This window comes from Apteryx rowi, unplaced genomic scaffold (assembly GCF_003343035.1).
Source record: "Apteryx rowi isolate R43461 unplaced genomic scaffold, aptRow1 scaffold_448, whole genome shotgun sequence".
Taxonomy (NCBI): Eukaryota; Metazoa; Chordata; class Aves; order Apterygiformes; family Apterygidae; genus Apteryx; species Apteryx rowi.
This window is the reverse complement of record NW_020450703.1, coordinates 702,161-711,604: the sequence shown is the minus strand read 5'-3', so window position 1 is coordinate 711,604 and position 9,444 is coordinate 702,161. Positions and strand designations below refer to the sequence as shown.

The following is a 9,444-nucleotide window of genomic DNA, read 5'->3' as shown; positions in this document are numbered from 1 at the left end:
ATGTGCCCTTGTGGCCAAGAAGGCCAATGGGATCCTGGGGTGCATCAGGAAGAGTGTTGCCAGCAGGTCGAGGGAGGTGATTCTCCCCCTCTACTCAGCCCTGGGGAGGCCACATCTAGAGTACTGCGTCCAGTTCTGGGCTCCCCAGTGCAAGAGGGATGTGGCACTACTGGAGCAAGTGCAGCGAAGGGCTACAAAGATGATTAGGGGACTGGAGCATCTCTCTTATGAGGAAAGGCTGAGAGAGCTTGGCCTGTTTAGCCTGAAGAAGAGAAGGCTGAGAGGAGATCTTATCAATGTGTGCAAGTATCTGAAGGGAGGGTGTCGAGAGGATGGGACCAGACTCTTTTCAGCGGTGCCGAGCAACAGGACGCGAGGCAACGGGCACAAACTGAAACACAGACACTTCCATCTGAACATGAGGAAAACTTTTTCACTGTGAGGGTGACAGAGCACTGGAACAGGTTGCCCAGAGAGGTTGTGGAGTCTCCTTCTCTGGAGATATTCAAAACACGCCTGGATGCAATCCTGTGCAATGTGCTCTAGGTGACCCTGCTTGAGCAGGGGGGTTGGACTAGATGCTCTCCCGAGGTCCCTTCCAACCTCAGCGATTCTGTGATTCTGTGTTCTAGAAATGTGGTTTTATGGCACAGCTGGTACTGTGAATTGAAGGCCAACTCTAGAGTTGTGTTTATTACAGCTAAAATATTTTGGAATGCACTGTATTTTAAGGTGGTATCTTCCTAATTTTTTTCTCAGACTTTTTTCCTCATGCTCATGCTTTAAATCGTTCTTCAAAAACTCTATTTTTGATTTGCACTCTGTTAGGAGGATCAACCTAGTCAAATCAAACTGTCCTCAGAATAGTAAATTTCTCCTTGCAACATTGCTTGGTCAGATGCAGGATAGCAGTTCAAAAAATTATCTGTGCTCTGCACTGTTAAAAAAAAAAAAAAAAAAGCTGTAATGAGAAATCTGTTGGAGACAAGTGGACTCCTCTTTCTTTTTTCTACGCTGAAACCAGATTAGATCAAATTATTCTTTCCAGATTTGGCTGAAGTGTTCTTAAATGTCTAAAGTGAAATCTTAAGAACATATTTGAGAAAGATCACAGGCGGTGCTATGATGTGTCCAGAAAGCTGTTGAATCCTGTTGGTGTCAGTGTAAACTCTTTGGTATAGATCAGAACTCGCATGTATTTACTTACATGAACACATGATTGTTTCTGTTGTTTGTACTGGAGAACTCTGTCTCAGTCTTTATAGTCCTGATTGTGCTTGGGTAATGTGTAAGGATGATGTAATGAAAGATATTGTCTTCCCTAGGATGTTGGCTTCCTACAATAAATATTAATTATGTCTTTAAATTGAGAAATTTCTTAGGAATTTAGGAATTTCAATTTTCTGCACCTCTCTTTTTTTTTCCTCTAAAAATTAGAGAGCTTATCAGTAAAACTGGCAGTTTACTCATCATGAGAATTTCTTTCTTTTCTCTTCCCTTTCCCTCCTGCCCCCCAACTCCAACACTGCCACTCCCCCAGTATCTCAAAAAAGACATGACTATTTAAAGGTTGGGGGTTCTTTCACCTAGAATGCTGAGAGAGTTAATTGTCTTTGGATATGTGGCAAGATGATAGTGAATAGCTCTCTGTGTCGTTTGGGACATGACAGGAAGTTCTGGCTTTAAGCTGCAGCAAGAAATACTCAGATTCCTAGGAAGATTGTGGAATTGTCATTATTAGAAGTTTTTGCAAAGCAGGCCAGACAAAACTTTATTTGAAATGCTTCATGTGTAGTCAATCCTTTCTTGGAGAAGGGTAACTTCCAAAGATCATTCCACTACCATTATTCAGGAATATACCTATAAAATGTTAGGATGTTAGTACCAAAAACACTTGAAACTGTTGTTTTGCTTGTCCTTAATAATGCAGTAGTACTGGGGGTGGGGAGAGGAAGGAGTTTGCACAGCGTGTTGAGTAGAATATAATGTGTAAGTGCATTAATGCATTATAACTATTACTCTATATAGATGATGTTAGAAAGTCCTTTCTAACTTGCCAGGGGAGGGGAAAGGCTATTGGTGACTCATATAAAACAGTTTTAAAAGGAACCTAAAATCTAGCTTGTAGAATTATTTTAGTAGACTATTAGTGTGGGAATAAATCAATCTATAAATATTCACTGGTGTTTTGGGAAAGGTAATTAATGGAGAATGACATGAAAAATTCAATAGGTTACCAAATTGACCAGATGGTGTTTTCCAATTCTGCTGCATACGAGAAACCTAATTCTATTATAAAGCATCCTCTTTTTCTGTGCAAAAAGATTAATTAAATTCAATTCATAATAATCAACTAGTTATAAATGTATTTTCTTATTAGTAAAAAAAATCGTACTCCATTAGTAAGCATATGATTTGCTTGTTGCCTGCCAAGGCAATTCATCTGTCTGTCTCCTGTAAATCCTGAGGGCTTTTGGGAAGCAGTTGGTACTGGACTTCTGGACATAATTTTTCCCAGAGAAAAGATATAATCCAGGATATATATCTAGTTGTAATATGGGAAGAGTCAAACCCCTCTATTTCGCATTCAAGAAAAATGGCAGATGGGAACAGCTTGCTGATGGCTGCAGCTTCTTTGGTGTCTAGAGGTAGGTTAGACCAATTATTCTGACAATGGCATTTAGTTCCTGGCTACGTGATTTCTCAGAATGGTGTATTTGTAGTTTCTTGGAAGCTCTGGAGTTGCTGTGTATATACATATCAGCTGTCTTGACATATGGCCAGGAAAGGACTATTACCTGCAGCCATCTTCTGCCACTAGAGAAGCTTATAAGGTCACCTTATTAGAAAAGGTGGCATCTGGCGTCTTAAATATGTTGAGCTAAAATGAAAGATGGGACCTGAAACCTCCAAAAATTGTGAAGCACTTACATGTTCATGTGATACATTCATCTCTAAATATGTGAATTCATTATTTGTTATAATCTTCCAACGAATTTCAGCAGTATTGGTGAGAGATCTATTAAAAAAAGAATGTAATGTGAAACCCTGAATGCTTGTTTTGGCCTATGTGACATAAGTACTCAGGGAATCCATTCTTCTGATCATTGTTAGCAGTACTAAACATCTGGTTCCAGACACAGGAAGGACAGGAAGGTGATCGGGGGTAGTCAGCATGGATTTACAAAGGAGAAATTGTGCTTAACCAACCTGTTATCCTTCTATGATAGGATGACTGGCTTCTTGGATGATGGGAGAGCAGTGGATGTTGTTCACCTTGACTTTAGTAAGGCTTCTGACACTGGCTCCTGTGATGTCTTCACAGACAAGCTGATGAAGTGCGGGCTAGATAAATGGTCAGTGAGTGGGACTGAAAACTGGCTGAACTGCTGGGCTCAGAGGGTTGTGATCAGAGGCACAAAGTCTGGCTGGAGGCCGGTCACTCGTGGTGTCCCCCATGGGTTGATACTGGGGCCAGTACTGTTTAACATCTCCATTAATGACCTGGATGAAGGTACAGAGTGCACCCTCAGCAAATTTGCTGATGACGCAAAACTGGGAGGAGTGGCTAATTCACCAGAGGGCTGTGCTGCCATTCAGAGGGACCTGGACAGGCTGAAGAAACAGGCAGAGAGGAACCTCATGAACTTCAGTAAAAGGAAGTGCAAATTCCTGCCCCTGGGGAGGAATAACCCCATGCACCAGAGCAGGCTGGGGGCTGACCTGCTGGAAAGCAGCCTGGAAGAGAAGGACCTAGGGGTCCTGGTGGACAGTAAGTTGACCATGAGCCAGCAATGTGCCCTTGTGGCCAAGAAGGCCAATAGTATCCTGGGTTGCATCAGGAAGAGTGTTGCCAGCAGATGGAGGGAGGTGATCCTCCCCCTCTACTCAGCCCTGGTGAGGCCGCATCTGGAGTACTGCGTCCAGTTCTGGGCTCCCCAGTACAAAAGACACATGGAGCTCCTGGAGCAAGTCCAGCAAAAGGCTACTAATATGGTGAAGAGACTGAAGCATCTCCCCTTTGAGGAAAGGCTGAGAGAGCTGGGACTGTTCAGCCTGGAGAAGAGAAGACTGAGGAGGGATCTTACCACTGTGTATAAATATCTGATGGGAGGGTGTCAAGAGGACAAGGCCAGTCTCTTCTCAGGGGTGCCCAGTGACAGGACAAGAGGCAACGGGCACAAACTGAAACACAGGAAATTCATTCCACTTGAACGCAAGAAAACGCTTCTTCGCTGTGAGAGTGACTGAGCACACGTTGCCCAGAGAGGTTGTGGTGTCTCCATCCTTGGAGATACTCAAAACCTGACCGGACACGGTCCTGGGCCACCTGCTCTAGGTGACCCTGCTTGGGCAGGGGGCTTGGACCAGACAACCTCCAGAGGTCCCTTCTAACCCGAACTATTCTGTGATTCTGTGAACTATTATGGATAATTTTTTAACGTGTCTAAACAGGTTCTACCAATCTACTGCTATCCTTGGAATGAGAATGAGTAATGGAAGCCTCAACTTCACAAGGTAGCTCTGAGTGAGGGTTGGAAAGTATGTGGTGAAAGCATTGGCAACAGATTGCCAGGATGATACTGAATTTACTGGAAGGACAATAGACTGGTCCCGAATGGCAAATGTAAGGGAGTTTGCTTATCTCTTAAACTGCTGAAGTACTTTAGGAACAAGTTGTGAGGATTTGTGTGAGAAATAACTTCCTAAATTGCTGTTGGAGCAACTTGACAATGAGATAGCATTTTATCATTTTGTGACATGACTGCAATTGTTATGCATGATTTTAATGTTCTAATAAGTAATTTGGATAATTAAACAACCTGCTCTAGACCTGTTGTTTTGCAGATCTTTGTGATCTCATTTGTCTGAATTTGTCTGCTGTGCAGTTAAGTGTTCTCATTCAGTACTTGGTGCTGTTGACAGTTTCTTCAGTGCTTACTAAGCAAACAGATAACCTGGTCAGCTTGATTTGGGTTAACTTTTTAAGTTGTCTACCAGCACTGTGGAGTCTCTCACTCATGCTACTCAGCCATATTTTCGATCTGTTTCTTTGTTAGCCAAGAAGAAAGTTGTGGTTAGCATCACAATATATAGCAGACCAGACTTAAGAGTAAGTTTTAAGCCTTTATGAAGAACATTCTTAGTTACACTTTTGCTTTAGTAGTAATGGAGTTTCAGATCATACATTTCCATCTCTGTGACTCCAGCTGTGGTGGTGTATTGCAAAGGGGAGAGAGGCAGACTGGATGAGTATCAAACTATTTTAATCTGTACATGCATCTGTTATTTTCTGGCTGTAAAGCATAGTTTTATATTATGCAAAAAGAATTATGTTTGTTGTTAAAGGGACTATATAGGAACTGTGTGGAACAGAAGTTTTAAATTGGAAAGCTTTTGTAGCTGAAAGTTAAAATCTGCATGATAGGATCGTAATTGTTTAGTATCAGAGTCCCACCATGTACAAAAATCCTAATTGTGTTTTCACCTAAATAGAGAAAAAGGCTAATTGTAGGTTTCACCTTCAGAAATTTTCTTTTCAACTTCATTATGTGCCTATTAAAAACACAGGTTTTTAGACATTTTATTCACTGAATGGGAGTGCTAAATAAAGAGTTGCTCTTAGACCTAACTTGGCTCTGGAACTTAACTTTGTTTTTATCCCAGTGTTTGTTTGTTTGTTTGTTTAAGTCTGGCATACTGTGGTAAAGACCAGAAATTTAAGGTCACTACTGTTAACCTTTTTGTGTTTTCAAATTCGGTAGTGTAATTGATTGTAGGCTTTATTGAGGTAATGTGTAAAAACAGAAACATATTGGTTTGTGACACTAAGGAAACAAATTAGCATTTGAAGTTACTGTGACCTTCTTCAGTAGGATCCTTCCAAAAGTTTATCATTTTTGTCTGACAAATATAATTCAAATCAATTCTGCAATTACCACTTAGATGTATTTTTGAAAGTTAGTAAAAGATAGGGACAGTGCCTTAGTTCTCAAGACATCTTACCTCTGCTTCGGTTGCTGACAAAGATGAATTTTCTACACTTTAGATACTAATTAACAAAGAATGATTTCTGTCACTTAAACATTAGAAAATAATACAATGAACAGAAAAAATACAGATCTGTTTATATTATGCTTTTATAAATTACTTATGGTGGCTTGTTTTGAAGGTTTATAGACTTGTGCTTTGCATTAAATCTGTCCTTGATCAAGAACGTACTGTTCTTTTTTTAAAAAATTACCTAAACTATCTGAAACTCTTAATCTGTTCAAATTTATGAAGAAAGCACTTTCATTTGCTGTGAACCTAGGAATAGTTGATCATAGATTTCAAAAGAAGGAAAATATTCATGAGTATTAAATACATTTGAAAGAGAAAAAAGATCTGTGGAATAGGTTTGAAAAGAAGTAACTGTTATCTGAAATATTTCATTTTGATCTGAAAGAAATTAAAATTATGCATTAATCTTTATTCTTGGGAGGTGTTTTAAAGCATATGACTTCAGACTTGATGAAAACTTCCTATATTAGAGATCTAGGTCTCTCAGTCCCTTTAAACCATTAGCGAGTTGTTTATAAAAAACTATTTCTTTATATCTTCTGCTTTTTGTAATGCAAGATTTAAATGAGCATCATAGCTATGACTGTCATGTGGTTCAGAGCATGCCAATTAGATTACTGAAAGGAGATTTCAAGTCTACTTTATTTATTCTGCTTTATTTACTGTTTATTTACTTTTTGCACTCATTTATGTTAAATTTAGTCCCTGTTTTAGGAGTGTACAGCATGCCTGGTAAAATTCATTGGAAAGTCAGCTTCTTGTGTGTCATTTTGTAGTGACAGAATTATGTCTTAGTTATTTTGGATCAAAAATGTAGCCACCAAAGTGCTTATTTTATCTTCTTGCTTTGATAGCCCTTAACACACTTGGGTTTAATGCATGAGATTTAGCAATACTGCATAATTTGATTCTGGAGAAGCAGTGGGCTACTTCAGAGAGCAACATACAGTTAGTTCCCCTTTGATTGTTATTGAACATTTTCTAAAACATTTCTTAAAAAAAACCTCATTATCATTATAGTTCCTATATTCTTCTGAAAAAGAAAATATATTATCACTTGAATACTAGCCAGTTTCATTTCCGTTGAAAGATGTAAAGTATTTCCATGAGCATTATCAGTTGCAGAATTTTGCAACAAGAGGTAAAAGTAACTCCTTTGATATAAGACAGAAGGTTATGAAGAAAACAACCTGTGGGGATTGTTGATTTTTATTATAATCTGTCACTGCAAATTTAAGATTTTATTAGGCTTACACTGAGTAATTGCTGGCATATTCAGGCAGAAACGTGATTTATTTATTTTTTTTAATGAAGTTCATTAATTCATCCCATGCTACCTATTCTTGCCTTCTTTTGAAATCTTAAGTGGAACTTTTCTAACCTTACATGTTTTATATCCTATTCTTTTTTTGTTGCCAAAGATATATTTTTTGCATGCAAAGGTTCTTTCTCATATTCATCTGTAATATAGTTCTTCCTGAATATTTAAAAAAATGCAAAACTTTTTGCTGCCTGTGCCTTCTAATAGTGGAAACTTTCATTTCATTAAAATACTTCTGATCATTTTTCCAAATCATTAGAAACAAGGGGTTTCGTTCATTAATCTGTTGTTGATTTCAGGAGAGCTACAGCAAAATGCCAGAGAGAGTTTAATTCAAGGACTTCTCTTGTATACATCTGTTTTCTTGTATACACTTAAAAAGATCTGAAAGACTTTGGAGTGAAACAGAACGGACACATGCATAATATTTTGGAAAAATGAATCTGTCTTTGCGTTGTTATTATCCTGCTCCAAAGGTCCAATCAGTCTAAATTGTCCTATTACTTTGTAGTCAAGGTTCAAGAGATTTGATGTACTTTGGATCTGGCTGGCTGGGCAAGATTACGTTATATGAATATTGTTGAAACAGATCTGGCTCTTCCTTTCTAGCAGATAATGAGGCTCATATTAAATCAGGTCTAAAGTCTCCTTCTCAAATGTCCTAGCTTTGTATTTCCTCCCCAATGGAGGAACAGGTTGGCTTCTCATGATTACTTTCTTATTTTTTGATTTTGGTATTTTTGATTTTTTTTTTTTAATTTTTTGATACTATTTTTTGTTGCAGACTATTTAGGATGTAACTAGCATACCTGGAATTATTCTCCTTCCATTGCTACCATGCCTCTTTTAAAAAGTTGTCTAGGAAGAGGCCAATAAAAAAAAAAATCTCAGAACTGGTTCATCCACCGTGCCCTCTCAGCAGCTTTTTATGTCACTGTCCATGGTCTTTTCAGTTTTTGTTCATGGATGAGATTATCCAAAGATAAAATATGGAGGAGGAGGAGGAGGAAAGGAATTTGAGAACAATTTCATTAAAAACCTTAACAGAACAACCAAAATGCATTAACATAGGAAGAGAACCAGAAGAGAACATAGTTATGAAAGACATAGAATAATATAAAGCCCACTGTCATTTTTGTGGTGACGATTCAGATATACCTGTCTGTGCAACATTTAACCTCCAGTGCCTAAACTGAAGTCTCAGCCTCTTTGACATTTTCTCTGAYGTTTCCTTATGGCTATCTAACTGTCAGCTCAGGCTTGGCATGACTGAAAAACAAAGCACGGCCTGCTGTTCCCCGCTTCCTCTCTGATCACAAAGAGCAGTGACTCTGCTTCCTACAGATCCCTGGATTGTTGGCATTAGGTGATGGTCACTGTAAATTGGATATTGCTAATGAAGTTCTCTAATTTGCTTTTCTCTCATATCTGATGACACTAACAGCAGGGGTTTTTAGTCTTGCATATATGCAGGGAGAAGTACACAGTTGCCTAAGTGCTTTGTTCCTATAGCCCCTAGCTGTTTTGCTGTTTGCCCAGTAGTTTACTTTTGGTGGCCTGCCAGAAGCTTGCTGTGATTTAGACATTCATAGCTGAAGAAGGGTTTAGAAGATGTCTTCTATAAACTCATAGAAAGGTTATACAGGAAAGTATATAGAATGTCTTCTGTAAAGATATATGTAGAAGAAATGTTCGCAGAATGTTTGTAGATGCTAGCGTATTTTTGAGAGGATGACTGTAAGGACGCAAAGTCGACTTTTGGACATGAAGGAAAATTCATTTTTGGCTATTATATTTGACTGCTGTCTAGTAATTGACATCTGAATGCAGATTCTTGTGGAGTTCTGTCCTGAGCTAATCAGTAGTGCATAATCAGGATGAAGGATATTAAAGTAAGTCCAGTTAAATATCAAGAAGTGGATAAAGCAGTTTTGTGGAACAGCTTGTAAATTTTTTTTATATATTTAGAGAGAGCACATTTTAGTACTGCTTTTCAGAGAGCAGGAGTGTGAAGAGCCCAAATCCAGGGGTTCTTCTGAATACTGTAATTATCAAACTCT

At 38.6% G+C, this 9,444-nt stretch overlaps 1 protein-coding gene across 5 annotated transcripts in view; it reads left to right on the top strand.

The window, feature by feature from the left end:
- Positions 1–9,444, top strand: part of ZDHHC14 (zinc finger DHHC-type containing 14) — a 124,808-nt gene that overhangs the window by 21,811 nt on the left and 93,553 nt on the right. The window lies entirely within an intron of this gene.